The sequence below is a fragment of the Nomascus leucogenys genome, chromosome 6, assembly GCF_006542625.1.
Source record: "Nomascus leucogenys isolate Asia chromosome 6, Asia_NLE_v1, whole genome shotgun sequence".
Lineage (NCBI taxonomy): Eukaryota > Metazoa > Chordata > Mammalia > Primates > Hylobatidae > Nomascus > Nomascus leucogenys.
The window spans coordinates 98,099,776-98,116,055 of NC_044386.1; the positions used below are offsets into that span (position 1 = coordinate 98,099,776).

Consider the following 16,280-nt stretch of genomic DNA (forward strand, 5'->3'; position numbering starts at 1 on the left):
AGAAGGAAAGAGGCAGCCATTGCTGTCTGAAGGTGGCCATGGCCGCAAGCGGTGTCACTGGCCAGGTCTAGGTCCATTCTGCCAGTGTACAGCAAGTCAATCACTGTGATACAGGTCCTGATTTATGCCACAAGGCCACCAAACGAGGAGGGGGAAGAACAGCTCTCAAATCCACCTCTGCAGAGATATAAGGCTTAGGGTTGCTTATGGGCTAGGGAAGTGTGATGGTCTAAGATGTGGGGAGAGGTGATTGGCAGCGGGGAAAAATGAAGTCATAGGTTTGTTTCATGCAAGTGTAGTCGGGCTTTGTCACATTTCATAGGATGTAAGTGCAGAAAATGATGGCATTAGCATGATCTGAAGGTGGAGTATTTGACCCTCTGACATCAAAATGGACCTTTTCTCGGGCATTGGCACAGGTCCAGTTGAAGGGTCAATGGTCTCAACCAGTTTGAACTGGACAGGAGCTGGCCCAAGTTCCTGAAAAACAGCTGAAGCAACCATGACCATGGCAACCTATGACTCTGATCTATAAAGCAGCCAGTGATCTATAAAGCAGCCAGTGATCTATAAAGCAGCCAGTGAAGGTTGAGGTTCAGCCTTCAGCGGACTAAGGCCTCAGGGTTCATGGAAAAAACAAAAACAAAACAAAAAGCAAGCAGCCAAAAGCAAGCAGGGTGGCAGGCAGACCTGATCAAATTCACCCCTCGGTTTCAGTAGTGACAGATGTAGTGGTGCTGGCAAATGCCAGCTTGTCCTCAGTCTGCCCTGAGTCCAGCTCTTCTCCCCGACTGCTGACCATATGACCTGCACTGACCCTAAGCCCACCACAGGCATTTTGTGCAGACCCACAGATGTGGGAGCTCTGCAAGGCACAGCTGCCCAGAGACCTCTTCAGGGCCTTGCCCTTGGTGGTCCCACCAGAAGCTGGACATGTTTCAGCTTCTCAGATTGACCGAGAAGTGGACCCCTTCCCTGACTCTCCAGCTCCCTCCCCATACCTCTACTTCCCAGCCCCTCCACAATCATGTAAGGTCTAATTGTGCAATAAATCCCTTAGCCCATAACTCATGGTTCTGCTTCTTCCCTGACTGAATCCTAACACTTCCGTCAAGGAGGGTGTAAGTGGCAAGCGCTCTCTGAGCCCTGGGAACACAAGTGAACCACGATGCCCCCACCCTGGGTAGCCTTTCTTTCTTTAGCAGCTCCAGAGGGAGGCCTGCTTCCTTCAGCCCCTTAGCAGAACTTTTTTTGAAAAGGGTCACATCTGCCCCACACTAGCCCAAAAGGGCTGCAGGGACAGGGCAGGGTCTTGGACCCTCATCTCTTAGGACAGGTGGTGAGGAATCCACAATATACCTGGTAGCTACCTGGTGCTAGATACTTCATCATTTTATCCTCACAAGAAGCTACTGCCCCATCTTCCAGTGAGAAAGCTGACACGGAAGGAGTTTGGTGAAGCTGGAGTTTGAACCTGATTACCAAGCGGCAAAACCCACAGGTCCTTCACTTGTAACTTGCCCACAGCTGCAGCAGGAGGTGGAGCAGTAATTCCTGCCTGTATCTGACCTCTGCTGGGTCGTGGGGCCATAGTCTCCCAGGCCCTGCTGCTCTCTGCTCTTCCCCTTTCCACCTGTGTGCCTCAGTGTCTGGGGCACACAGCAGCTGAGGCCACAGAGCCTGTAGCATTGGTGGCTCTGCCAGTGGGGCCTGAGGACATGGGTCAGGGCTGACTCAGACATGAGGCCTCGTGGAGTACAGCCACTCAACCTGAAGGGCTTGAGACAAGGAACAGCTGGTTCCCACCCCTCTGGCCAGCACCATCTGAGGCCTCATCATCTGGGCTGGTGGCATCTCCGTGCCTGCTGCTGGCCTGATACCTTGCTCAGTCTCAGAAAATCCTCTCTAAATGCAGCAGATTGGAGTGAGTTTCCTCCACAGCCCTTCCGGCCTGGTGACTCCACAACTTTCCATCTGTAGATGGTAATGAAGTTAGTGAGGTCAACAGACAAGGGTACCCATTCTGGTTCTGCCATTTTGGAGTTCCATGACCCTGGACTAGCTACTTTCTCCTTTTCCTCATCTATAAGGGCTGTCCTGATGCTTCAACAGGGTAACGTGGGTAGAGCATGTCTCACAGTGATTTGGCACTCAATCAGTGCTCAGAAACGATGGCGGCACTAGGGGTGGTGGTGGAATGGGAGAAATTACAAAAACTTATGGTTGGATTGACTTGGCCTCAAATCCATTTGGCCACTTAGCAGCTGTGGTGGGCAAGCTATCTCACATTTTTGAGGCTTGCTTTTTCCATCTATAAAAAGAGGGTGATACTTGTCACCCCGCTCATCGGGTTGGTCTGAGGCTTAAATGGGATAATGAACATGAAAGCCTCAGCAGATAGCACACCACCCCTTCCTTCTCCTTTCTCCTGTCTCCTTTATAACAGATGGGAATTCAGTAGGTGCTTAATAGTTGCATGATCCTTTTACAATGTAACCCTGACTGTTGCTTCCTCAATCAGTCATAACTAATGACGTGTACTTCCATCTGAAAGTTCTGAGGGAGGCAGGACATTAAGCTGTTTCAAATGCTGGCTTTAAGTCTAAAGGGTTCACTCTACCTTGTCCTGAATCACCTCCTCCCTCCTTCCTGCTGATCAGAAGCATCTGGGCTTTCAGGACTCATCTTGGAAAAGCCGGCCCTGCTTCCTCTCAATCTTTATGGTCTCCTCATTGAAGGACCTCCTTACTCCATATTTGATTCTCCATAGCTTGCCTCACCTGGCTCCCCAGCTGTCCATTGACAGCCAGGCAAAAGCGGAAAACCTGCTGGGTGTTTTTCTTCCCTTTTGTGACTGTGACCACCGCAGAGATATTCAAATCTCCTAGCTGCAAGAATGCAGTTAGCTGCCTGCCTCCAGTGGCTAGCATCTTCAGGCTTTACCTCAGCTTTTGAGGTAGAGGCCACACTTTTCCCGGCCAGCCCGCAAACCAACTACTGAGCACAGCAAGAGTCCTAGGGCCTGCCATTTTTGCTCAACTCAAACTCCAAGTCCTCCTGTTGCGGGGGCTGAAACTTTGTTAGATCTGCATGGCAATCTGAAGTCTTCCCCTTCCCAATCTAGCTACCTCCTCCTCTTATCATTCACAGTAATTACTGGTCCCCACTGAACCCTCTCCCATTCTTAACTACATCTCAGCATCTGCTGTCCAGAGCACTTACCATCTCCAGCACCATGGAAGGGATGGGCTGCAATGGGCTCCAGGATGAAAGGCTGTGCAGAAGAAGCTCAATGGCTTTAAGGACTCCAGACCCTCAGGGGCTAAAAAGGGACCTGAGAACCTGTCTATTCCAATTCCCCCTTTCACTTGTTCACATAGCATAAAGACCCAGATCTGTGTCAGGCCACATGTGCTTCAGGGATGGATGAAGCCAGGATCCCTGCTCTGGATGAACTTACGAGGGAGAGAAGAAGCCTAATGCTCTGTACCAGGGTTTTGGCACGTTGCTGGGAAAGCCTAATACTCAAAGGGAATTGAGGTAACATTGCTGGGTGCTCCACTTAAGGAAAGATGATTTTTAAGTCTGCCCTGATGGGGCCTGATTTCCTTCTGTTTCCTTTGTTGGAAGTATTTTCAATGGAGACACCTTAAACAATAACAGTGACAGCAAAGAACATGCATTCAGTGCTTTTCCATCTGCTGAGCACTATGCTAAGTGTATCAGGTAAAGCCTGGATTAGGAAAGACTGCAGAGGTGAGTCATAGCATCATGTGTCCTGGGCTTGCAATCACAGCTTCCTAGCTGTGTAACCCTGGGCAAACTCTTTAACCTCTCTGTGCCTCATGTTTTTCATTTGTTAAATAGGGAGATCAAGAGTATCTTCTGTACACATGCTGTGAAAAATAGGCAATGTGAAATCCAGACAGGCAGATTCTGGAGTCCAGATCATCCCTATACTGTCTGTAACTACAGCACTCATCTAAGGCCTGGTGAAAGAGCTTTTCTAAAAAAACTTTTGAGATATATGTATAGAATAGTTCACAAATAAATGTTCAGCTAAATGAATTTTCACCAACTGAACACACCTGTGTAACCTGCATCCAGCTCAAGACACAGAACATTACCAGCACCCCAAAAGACCCCCTGTACTTCCTCCAGGTCCCTTCCCTCCCAAATGGAGCCACTATTCTAATTTCTAAATGGTATAGATTTATTTCACCTGGTTTTAAGAGTTCCCCCCACCCCAACTTTATGGACAGATAACTGGAGTACAATAAACTGCACATTTTAAAGATGTACAACTTGATTAGTGTTGTTTGTGTTCACTCATGAAGCCAAAATTCACACAGCAAACATTTCCATAATCCCCCAGTTTTTTCATGCCGCTTTGTCATCCATCGCTCCCTCCAATCCTGTCCGAGGCTGATCTGCTTTCTGTCTCTATAGATTAGTTTGCACTTTCTAGAATTTTGTATGAACAAAATTATACAGTACATATTTTTTTTTGAGAGTGAGACTTGCTCTGTCACCTAGACTGGAGTGCAGTGGCATGATCATGGCTCACTGCAGCCTCAACTCCTCAGGCTCAAGCGATCCTCCCACCTCCCAGCCTCCCTATCCTAGCAGCTGGGACTGCAGCTGCATACCACCACACCTGGCTAATTTTGTGTATATATACATTACATATCTATCTATATCAATATGTATCTCACATATAATTACATATGTATATAAAATAGAAAAAATTAGCTGGATGAGGTGGTACTTACCTGTTGGTCCCAGCCACTTAGGAGGCTGAGGTAGGAGGATCGCTTGATCCAGGGGAGGTCAAGGCTGCAGTGAGCCATGATGGTGCTACCACACTCCAGCTTGAGCAACAGAGCGAGACCCTGTTTCAAAAACAAAACAAAAATTGTTACTCTACGTCCTCTACATTTCCATATACATTTTAAAACCAACTTTTCAAATTCTAAAAAAAAAAAAAAAAAAAAATGCCTGCTGAAAATTTTGATTGGAATTACATTGAGTATAGAGATAAATTGGGAAAGAATCATCATATTGGGCAATTTTGTATCTCCCAATCCAAAACATGGCATATATCTCCATTTATTTCCTCTTCAATTTCACAATGTTTTATAGTGTTCAGTGTAGAGGTTTGACAGATTTATTTTTAGGTATTTTACACATTTTTGGTGCCACTCTAAATGAGATTTTCAAAATTTCACTTTCAAATTGTTTGCTCCAACATACAGTTAGAAGGAATAAATTCAAAACTGGGTGCGATAACTCACACCTGTAATCCCAGCACTTTAGGAGGCCGAGGCAGCCGGATCACTTGAGGTCAGGAGTTTGAGACCAGCCTGGCCAATATGGTGAAACCCCATCTCTATTAAAAATACAAAATCATCTGGGCATGGTGGCATGTACCTGTAGCCCCAGCTACTTGGGAGGGTGAGGCAGAAGAATTGCTTGAACCCAGGAGGTGGAGGTTGCAGTGAGCTGAGATTGCACCACTGCACTCCAGCCTGGGCAAGAGAGTAAGACTGTCTCAAAACAAAAAAAAAAAAAAAAGAAGGAATAAATTCAATGCTTGATAGCATAGTAGGGTGACTAGGGTTAAACAAAAATGTACTGCACTCGTGAGATGGACAGCCTAAATACCGACTTGATCACTATGCATTATATACGTAACAAAATTTCACACATGCCCCATAAATTTGTGCAAATAATAAAAGTCACTTGTAGAATAAAGTAACACAAAGCAAAAAAAAAAAATTTGCTGCTAAAAACTTTTATGATGAACTCTCCTTCCTTTCACAGCCAAGATGTTGGCAGCACACAGATATACGGGGAATTCCTGCAGCACTCATTGGCAAACGCTGTAGAAGATAAGATGTCAAAAGGCTTAAAGTAGAAGAGCAGAATGACTAATAAGACTCCAGAGAAGGGCATAAAAACCTCCCTTCTTCTGATTCCCTTAATTATACCTCTCACTTTCCATTATGGGGTGTGCGTTGTTCTAGTGGTGAGAGCTGGGGATCCTGCAGTGGAGAAAGATCAAAGGCCCTGGGCCCTCTTATTCTACATTCTCTCCCTAGCATACCTGCATGCATAGCTTACAATATCTTCTGTACATTGGAGACCAAGCATCTGCCCTAAGTTCCAGGCATGTATCTCTCATAGGCCCTTAAACTCAGCTTCTCTAGAATGAAACTCACAATCTTCCCTCCAATTGTTTTTCTTTTTTTTTCTGAGACAGCTTCTGTCACCCAGGCTGGAGTGCAGTGGTACAACCTTGGCTCACTACAACCTCCGCCTCCCAGGTTCAAGCGATTCTCCCGCCTCAGCCTCCTGAGTAGCTGGGATTACAGGCACACGCCCCCACGGCTGGCTAATTTTTGTATTTTTAGTGGAGACCATGTTGGCCAGGCTGGTCTCAAAGTCCTGACTTCAAGTGATCTGCCCACCTTGGCCTCCCAAAGTGCTGGGATTACAGGCATGAGCCACTGCGGCTAGCCTTAAACCTGTTTCTTATCCAACGTTTCCTTTACTGCAAATGGCAACCTCCTCCACCAGCTGCGCAACACCTAATAGGAAGAGTAGTGAATATCCAGTAAATATTTGTTGTACAGATGAGTGAATGAAAATTGGTAGCATAGAAAGTGAATTTACTCTGTATAAGTTTTGAAGAAAGTTAACTCCTTTGAGCTGGCTTGGGATGTCTCATGCCTGTTCCCATAATGCTAGAGGCATCATGATTTATTTATTTATTTATTTATTTATGAATGAGACAGAGTCTCGCTCTGTCGCCCAGGCTGGAGTGCAGTGGCGCGATCTCAGCTCACTGCAAGCTCCGCCTCCCAGGTTCATGCCATTCTCCTGCCTCAGCCTCTCAAGTTGCTGGGACTATAGGCGCTCGCCACCACGCCCGGCAATTTTTTGTATTTTCAGTAGAGACGGGGTTTTACCGTGTTAGCCAGGATGGTCTTGATCTCCTGCCCTCATGATCTGCCTGCCTTGGCCTCCCAAAGTGCTAGGATTACAGGCGTGAGCCACTGTGCCTGGCTGAGGCATCATGATTTAAATAAAGTTCCATCAGACTCTGTATCAGAGCAGGTTCTTTCTCCTGTGTTGCTCTGCGACCTCACTGAGACCACAGCTACAAGCAGGGAAGAGGGTGGGGCACTTTTGATTCTGGGGACACATATATCATTATTCCTCACAATGACTGTCTCTTGTTTCTTTTTTTTTTGAGAAGGAGTCTCACTGTTGCCCAAGCTGGAGTGCAGTGGTGTGATCTCAGCTCACTGCAATCTCTGCCTCCTGGGTTCAAGATATTTTCCTGCCTCGGCCTCCCGAGTAGCTGAGATTACAGGTGCCTGCCACCATGCCTGGCTAATTTTTGTATTTTTAGTAGAGATGGGATTTCACCATGTTGGCCAGGCTGGTCTTGAACTCCTGACCTCAGGTGATCCACTCACCTCGGCCTTCCCAAGTGCCGGGATTACAGGCGTGAGCCACCATGCTTAGCCTCTTGTTTATTTCTATATCACCTGGGCCTTGGCTCAGTCCTAGAATGCAGAGATAATAAATGTTTGAATGAATGAATGAATGAATGAATGAATGAATGAAATAACTCCATTGTCGAAGTACTATTTGTCCTTTTTTATAGATAAGAAATCTGGGGCTCAGAGACTGCCCTCTCTAGGAAGCAGCAACAACTGGGGGACAAACCCACTCCTCTCAGCCCCCAGATCAGTGATTCGTCTACTCCATCAAGAAAGTTGTAATTACTTGCTCTTGGTGTCTTGGAAAAAAAGAAAAAAGAAAGTTGTAATAACTAAGTACAGATTTCATTTCATCTTCTTTCCAACCAATAGTTCTTAAGTGCTTCCTGCATACCAGGATGAAGCTATTGGATGAAGCTATCAATGTCTTCTTGAAAGCACAGCCACAAGATTTTGAAGAGGGGGAAAAAAAAGCCTTTCTGCTAGGCCCTGACCTGAACCAATTCTTGGTTATCTAAAGCAGTGGACTCCAAATACAAATTCCCAGGATCCTCCCCCAAGAAATTCTAATTCACGCATCTGAAGGAGAGGAGATGCCTGAAAACCTCTATTATAAACACTGCTCTGGGCTGATGTGGTATATAGCCAGCTGCTGCACACGGTTCAGCAGGAAGGCAGCAGAAAGGAGGGTGAAGAGTAAGCATTTTTATTACTTTATTCACATACATTAACTGAGCACATACTATGTCCCAGTCACTGTTCTAAGTCCTAGGGATACAGTAGTGGACAAAACAAAATCCTTATTCTCCCTCATTCTATGGGTGGTGGGGGTGTAATATGGGGAGACAATGACCAAGTAAAGAAATAGGGCCAGAGGAGGGTGGCTCATGCCTGGAGTCCCGGCACTTTGGGAGCCTGAGGCAGGTGGGTCATTTCAGCCCAGGAGTTTGAGATCAGCCTGGCCAACATGGTTAAACCCCACCTCTACCAAAACAAACAAACAAACAAAAGTTAGCTGGGTATGACGGTTCATGCCTGTAGTCCCAGCCACTCAGGAGGCTGAGGTGGGAGGATCACCTGAGCCTAGGAGGCAGAGGTGAGCTGAGGTCACAGCACTGCACTCCAGCCTGGGCAACAGAGCAAGACTGTGTCTCGAGAAGAAAGAAAGAAAAAGAAATAAACATGCAGGATAACCACTGCTTGTGGTGGTGAAGGCTCTAGAGAAAACAAAAGAGTGATGTGCTGCAGGGTGACAGAGAAGGGGTACCGTAGCTCTCTGAGGAGGTGACATTTGAGTTGAGACCTGAATGACCAGAAGGAACCAACCCTACTCTAGGAGAATATTATAGGCAGACAGAGTAGGAGATGGCAAAGTCACAGAGGGACAGTCTTCGCATGTGAGGCTGATGTAGTGTGAACAAGGAGAAGAACAGCCTAATATATGGTTAGACAGAGATAGTGAGGCAGGAATCATCATTTAAGGTCTTCAAATTAGGAAAAGGGTTTAGAGTTTCTTCTGGAGAGTTCTAAGCAGGGAGTGATGTGACATGATTGCTTTAATTGGCTTGTTTTAGCTGCTAGATGAAGACAAGAGTCTAGGGGTTCAATGTGGGAGCAGGGAACCAGTGAGGAGGCTCACAGGAGTCCAAGCTAGAGACGATGGTGGGTGCGGTAGCTCATGACTGTAATCCCAGCACTTTGGGAGGGTGAGGCAGGTGGATCACTTGAGGCCAGGAGTTCAAGACCAGCCTGGCCAACATGTGAAACCCCGTCTCTACTAATAATACAAAAATTAGCCGGGTGTGTTGGCATGCATCTGTAATCCCAGCTACTCAGGAGGCTAAGGCAGAAAAATTGCTTGAACCTGGGAGGCGGAAGCTGTAGTGAGTTGAGACTGCGCCACTGCACTCCAGCCTGGGCAACACAACAAGACTTCATCTTAAAAAAAAAAAAAAAAAAAAGTGAATATGACTACAAAACTGCCTGTGAGCTGCTACTTTTGGCACACTACCTATGGGGTAGCCCTGTCCCACAAGGAGCAGTCCCTCTGCTGTTGCAATACACTGCAGCTTCAATAAAAGTTGCTAACACCACTGGCTCACCCTTAAATTCTTTCCTGGGAGAAGCCAAAAACCCTCCTGGGCTAAGCCCCCATTCTGGGGCTCACCTGCCCTGCATCAATATTCTCCTTTCTAGTAAAAACCTACTATGACGTGGCACTCTCCTGGACATTTGATAAACTTACCTCTGTTTTCCCATCAGGTCTGTGAGGTGGTGTAGTTCTTGCCATTTGACAGGTAAGTCGGCAGAGGCTCATAGAGGGCCCCATGTTACAGCCCCTGAAAGCATCAGTGCGACAACTGGAACACAAGTGTGTGTCACACTGACCTCACGCTTGTCCATCACTCCACACAGCCATCAATGCAGGAAATAGGCTGGTTTCTGATGCACCTGGTGTCTGAGAGAAGCTTTGGTTCTTTCACTTTTCAGCTTTGCCCTGGCCTGGGCCCAGGCCCTAACTCCTGAGATCAGGCTTGTCTCAAGAGAGTCGGGGTTAGGGTGGGTAATTATCTCAGCGGTTGCTGTGAGGTCCATCCAGCTCAAGTGAGTCTTGGGATCCTGGCTTCTCAAACTTTCACGTGCACACAATTGCCTGGGGATTTGATTGAAACGCAGTTTCTGACTCAGCAGGACAAGCGTGGGCTCCTTTCGTTTTCTTTCCTTTTCTCTCTTCATCCAAAATCTTTTTAATAAGAGGGTAGGCTCCAGGGTTAGTTTTTGTAGTCTCGGCTGGCCCTTTGATCTCTGGCACGCTCGAACTTCCGGCCCTTGGAGCGGACGTAGGGTTTGGTGTGGCTGTGCGGGGTTCCCGGGGCCTTGCCGAAATGCTGGTACACCTCTTGGCCCTTGAGAGAACCAGAGAGCAGGATGGTGCCGCTGCCCTTGGGGGAGTCCAGGGCCAGCTGGTCGAAAGTGAGGATCTTGCCCCTGCTCCGCCCTGAGGATGCAGCTGCAGCTCGGCTGGTCACACACAGCGCACATACCTTCAGTTTGAGAACCTCCTGAACCCGCACATCACCCTTTATGGGCCCCAAGACCACGGCCATTTTGTTTTCCCGGCCAGGAAGCTTCATCTTCCGGATCATCTGAGCAACAGAGTGACCGGTTGGTGCGACTCATAAACAGCCTCTTCAGTACAACCTGGTCGAATATGGAGTTGATTTGTCTGGCCAGAAACCTGTACAGCTTGACCAACAGCCTCAGGTAGATAGCCTGGCTCTTGGGCTCCTTGCACGGAACGCTTTTGGTCCTTGTTGGGGTGGATGGCAACTCCCATGATGGCGCCTTGTGCTCGGCCAGGTCCGGAAAGCCACGTTTCTAATTTCTAACAAGCCCCAGGTGATGTTGTTACCAAGGTCCACCTGCCACAGTTTATAGAGGGCCGTGGAGGTGGGAGTGGGGTGGGGTAGGCAGAGGAGGGAAACAGGAGGCTGCAGTTGGGACAGCTGTGCTCATCCTCACGTGTAACTGACTCTTGTAAATTGTCATTAGTAACGTTCTCAACACCCACCCTCCTCCCCCATCAATATGATAAAGAAAGAACATTAGAATATCTGTGTTCTTGGTCTGCCAGGGAAGCCCACCCAGTCAGGACCCCAGGATGTGGCAGGCAAGTCCCTCCCTCTCCCTGAAGCCCCAGTGACTCCAACTCTAGGTCCTTATGCTGGGGTTGGGGCAGGGTACGGTGAATCTGCAGCTGCTCCCCACACTGTTGGGGGGAGCGCATGGTATGTGGGGAGAGGTGAGGAGAGGACTTTCCTCTTCCTAGAACTTCTGGTCTGGTCCCCAGGGCACAGGTGTTAATGAAGATGGAGGAATGGCCTCTTCCTAATGGGCCTTTCAAGGCTTGCCAGAGCCAGCAGGGTGGGCAGGGGACAGGGAGGAACTTGTGCTTCCCGGCAGGGACAGGAACCCGCTGGATGCACCGCTTTGACCTTGGCTCATTGTAAACATGCTCCAATGTGGGGCGCTGAAGCCAAGAGATGGGACAATTATCATTGCAAGGGAAGTTATCTTAAAGTTAATTTATAAATTCCAGTCAAGGTCCTAAAGGAATTGTTAGAAGGGAGGGTGGTAGTGAACTTGGTAAATTCAATTTAAAACCACTGGTAAATGGGAGAGAAAAATCAAGTAAATACTGAAAGAAAAAAAGAATCTAGGGGGCTATAACAGTTATAAAAGATATACCAATGTCATGTAGTAGAAAGCCCAGAAGTCCCACGTATACTTTAAATATTTAGCAAATGACACATTTGGCATTTCAAAATGGAGAGGAAATAAATATGGCTGAAAAAATTAAGGATTTGATCTTTCTTCAAACCACATGCTAACATAAATTCCAAATGGGACAGAGAGTTAAATGTAAACAAGGATAATAGAATGAAATAGAAGAAAACATTTATATAATGTCAACGTGAGGGAGGCCATCCTAAGTTTAACATGGAAATAGAAACCATGAAGCAAAGATTGGAAACGTGACTGCAAAAAGATTTATGATATAAAAATATCATAAACAAAATAAGCAAATGTTAAATCGGGAGAATTTAATGTATGTCAGACAGGGAGTTAATGTCGGTACAAATCAATAGGAAAAAGACATATTCCCAGTAGGAATGGGCACAGGGCATGGATATTTAAAAATAAGTAGATATGGCTGGGCATGGTGGCTCATGCCTGTAATCCCAGCACTTTGGGAGGCTGAGGTGGGCAGATTACCTGAGGTCAGGAGTTCAAGGCCAGCCTGGCCAACATGGTGAAACCCCATCTCTACTAAAAATACAAAAATTAGCCAGGCATGGTGGCAGGCACCTGTAGTCCCAGCTACTTGGGAGGCTGAGGCAGGACAATCTCTTGAACCTGGGAGGCAGAGGTTGCAGTGAGCCAAGATCACGCCACTGCACTCCAGCCTGGGTGACAGAGCAAGACTCCATCTCAAAAAATAAAAAAGTAGAAATGATCAGTAAATATATGAAACAACTGTAACCATGAGAACAATAAAAGAAATGTGGCCAAACGCAGTGACTCACGCCTGTAATCCCAGCACTTTGGGAGGCCGAGGTATGAGGATTGCTTGGAGCTAGCAGTCCAGCACCAGCTTGGGTGGCAAAGTGAAACCCCATACCTACAAAAAAAAAAAATTATTATTTTTTGAGACAGTTTCACTCTGTCACCCAGGCTAGAGTGCAGTGCTGCAATCATGGCTCACTGAAACCTCTGCCTCCCAGGCTCAAGCGATCCTTCTGCCTCAGCCTCCCAGGTAGCTGGGACTACAGGTGCGCATCACCACAACCAGCTAATTTTTGTATTTTGTGTATTCACCATGTGATTCGTGCTGGTCTTAAAGTTCTGGACTTAAGCTGCCTGCCTCAGCCTTTCAAAGGGTTTGGATTACAGGCATGAGCCACTGCAACAACAAAAAAAAACTTTTTTTTTTTTTTTTTTTTGCAAAATAAAATTCCTATTTATTGTTGGACAACATTGTTTCACACATACATCAAACAGGCCAAAAAAACCCAGCAACTTCATAGACAAAAAAGGAAAAAAAAGAAACCTTTTATCTTTGGCCTTTTTAACCATCTCATACAAACCAACTACTTATAGTACAGGTAAGTACATACACAAAAAAGTTACTGGAATGCCCGGAATAAGATTGTTTTTCTGTTGTCATTTTTGCTTTTTTTACAAGGTTTCTTTTTCTCCTTTGAGATTATAATGAACATGGTCACACCACAAGTAAAGTCAGAAGTAGGACAGAGAATGATCCGAAGGCTGGTTTGGTCATCCGAGATCATTAAAAATGGCTGACCCTAACAATATGTACAAAAATATAAAATGTAAATAAAAAATACAAACAAATTTCCTTTTTAAAGTACTTTTAAGAAAAAAAGCAGGGCCTTGGAAGTTTTGGTTCTTTTTTCCTCCCCTGTTGCAAATTCTCATGGTTTGGGCTGGGTGGTGGAGAGCGCGTGTCATCTGTGGGTGGCACTGCCCACGGTGGGTGGGTGGGCCTCTCTACTCGAAGGTGACCACGTTTAGATTCTGAGACGGGAAGTGGAGGGTGAATAGGTCACGGCGGCCTTTTTTTTTAGTTTAACTTTTCCTTTTTTGCAGTCTAGTCATCTTCGTCGGTCTTCTGCTTGTTGGTATCGACATCGTCATCCTCATCATCTTCAGCTGACAGCTTGCCCGTAGCTGACTCAGCTTCCTCATCTTCATCTCCATCCTCTTCCTCACCATCACCTTCTTCTTCCTCTTCCTCCCCACCTTCTTCCTTTTCTTCATCTACCTCATTGTCAGCCTCCTGCTCCCCATTTTCCTCATTAGCATTCCCGTTAGCAGGGGCGTCTCTTCCATTTTCCGCCTCTTCCACAACTTCTTCTCCTTTAAGTCCTTGGTGGTGATTTTGGAGCTGGTGTCTACGGCTGCGGCTGACATGGTGGGGCACGCTGGTGATCCCATGCAGGGGATTAAAAAGAAAGCGAGAGTTCAGGGACTCTGGCGATAAAGCTGCCAGAGTCCGCGGCGGCTGCGGCGAGCAAGGAGGCGGACGAGGAACAATGCAAAGATGGCTTTTCAGAGCAGCCAGTGGGGGGCAAAAAAAAAACAAACTCTTAAGTTTGTTTTTTTTTTTTAATTAGCTGGGCATGGTGGTGCACACCTGTAGTTCCAGCTACTCCGGAGACTGAGGCAGAAAGATTGCCTGAATCCAGGCTTCAGTGAGCTATGATTGAGACACTGCATTCTAGCCTGGGTGACCAAGCCAGACCCTGTCTTAAAAAGGCAGGAGGAAGAGGAAAGAGGAGGAAGAGGAGGAAGAGGAGGAGGAGGACTAAAACCATAAGATACCTCTTTTTTCCTGCTGAATTGGCAGAGATAAAAAAGATATAGTAATAATGACAGCTGGACAGGGAAGAGTTTGAGTAAACAGACACTCATCCACTGCTGGGGCTGTAAACTGGAACAACTGTTCTGTGGGGCCAAAGCCCTAAAACTGCCCCATCTGTTTGTACCAGACATTTTATTTCTAGAAATAGATCCTAAAGAAATAATCAGATGTGCAAAATGAATGCATCAATATGCATCACAGTCACACTCATACATGGAATATTGAAACTGCCTAAATATGCACCCATGAATCCAAACAACTTTCTTCTTGCTCACCATCAGTCACCCAAGTCCTTCCGTCAAGTTTTAACAACCAAAGCACCTGTGATTTAGCCTAAGGAGCTTTGCCCCCTTGTGCTGCACAGGGCAGGGCCAGATTGAGCTCTTTGCAGTGGAGCAGGAAGTCCCATCCAGCACTAGAGAAGTGAGTAGCTACGGAGGATTTAACTTGTGCTTTGTTTCTTGGTGTCCAGAAGGAATGGAAAGCATTTTCTGTCTCCGTAGGGACCTGTTTTTATCTCTAAAACCTGGCTTCTTACCACTCTTAGGCCCTCAAAGCCTGACATGGTTGGATCCACCCCTCACCTCCTCCCCCGCTCACCACCTAGGAAGCCTCTTCTTAGCTCCAGCCACGCAGGTCTTCTTTCAGCTCTTCAAACTCATCGTGCCTTCTCTGGCCACACAGTCTTTGCACATACTGTTCCCTTTGCCCAAAACTCCTCCCATTCTCTCCTGCCTGGTTACTTCTGAGCTTGAACGTCCCTGTCTCAGGAGGCTCTTCCTTGGCCTAAGTTTTTATGGGTTCCTTTGCACTCTGCATTCTAGCTACAATTTTACATTAATTTATGCAAGTGTTTTGTTTCTGTCTCTCTCTCCCAAGATTCTCAGCACCATGTGGCAGGAACATGTGGTTGTTATATGTAGCTCCAGTGTCCACACGGTGCATGACACATGGCTGGGCTTCAACACGGCTAACCCATGGCTCTAGGAAATTTTCTTTTATTATTTCTTTGGTAACCCCTTGTCCTTTGTTTTCTCTGTTCTCTTTCTGGAGTGTCAACTGGTTGGTTGTTGAACTTGAATCAGTCCTTGAAGTATTTTATTTCTCCTCTTGTATTTTTTTTCTTTTTGATGTTTTGTCTGCATTCTAGACATTCCATCAGTTTTATTTTCCAAGCCATCTAGCAAGTTTTATTTTGGTAACTATATTTTTAATTGTAAAAAGTTACTTCTTTTTTGAGATGGAGTCTCACTCTGTTGCCCAGGCTGGAGTGCAGTGGCGTGATTTCGGCTCACTGCAACCTCCACCTCCCAGGTCCAAGCGATTCTTGTGCCTCAGCCTCCCATGTAGCTGGAATTACAGGCACACACCACTGCATCTGGCTAATTTTTGTATTTTTAGTAGAGACAGGGTTTCACCATGTTGGCCTGGCTGGTCTCAAACTCCTGACCTCAGGTGATCTGCTCACCTCGGCCTCCCAAAGTGCTGGGAGTACCGGCATGAGCCACTGTGCCCGGCCAAAAAGTTGCTTCTTTTATGTTTGCACACACATGTTCACAGCAGCATTATTCACAATAGCCAAAAGGTGGAAACAACTCAAGTGTCCATAGACAGATGAATGGATAAACAAAATTTGGTATATCCATACAATGGACTATTATTCAGCCTTAAAAAGGAAGGTAATTCTGACACATGCTACATTAGTGAACCTTGGAGACATTATACATGTGAAGTAAGCCAGTAACAAAGGACAATTATTGTATGATTTCATTCATATGAGATACTTAGTCAAATTCATGGAGACAGAAAGTAGAATGGTGGTT

General features: G+C 46.4%; 2 pseudogenes across 1 annotated transcript; both read right to left on the reverse strand.

The window, feature by feature from the left end:
* Window positions 1-10,282: 10,282 nt before the first annotated feature.
* Window positions 10,283-10,848, reverse strand: LOC101177610 (annotated as a pseudogene).
* Window positions 10,849-13,161: 2,313 nt separating this feature from the next.
* On the reverse strand, window positions 13,162-14,006 carry LOC100582537 (annotated as a pseudogene). The gene has a single exon (XR_004030367.1). The product of XR_004030367.1 is annotated as a prothymosin alpha-like (transcript).
* Between the last annotated feature and the right edge of the window lie 2,274 nt (window positions 14,007-16,280).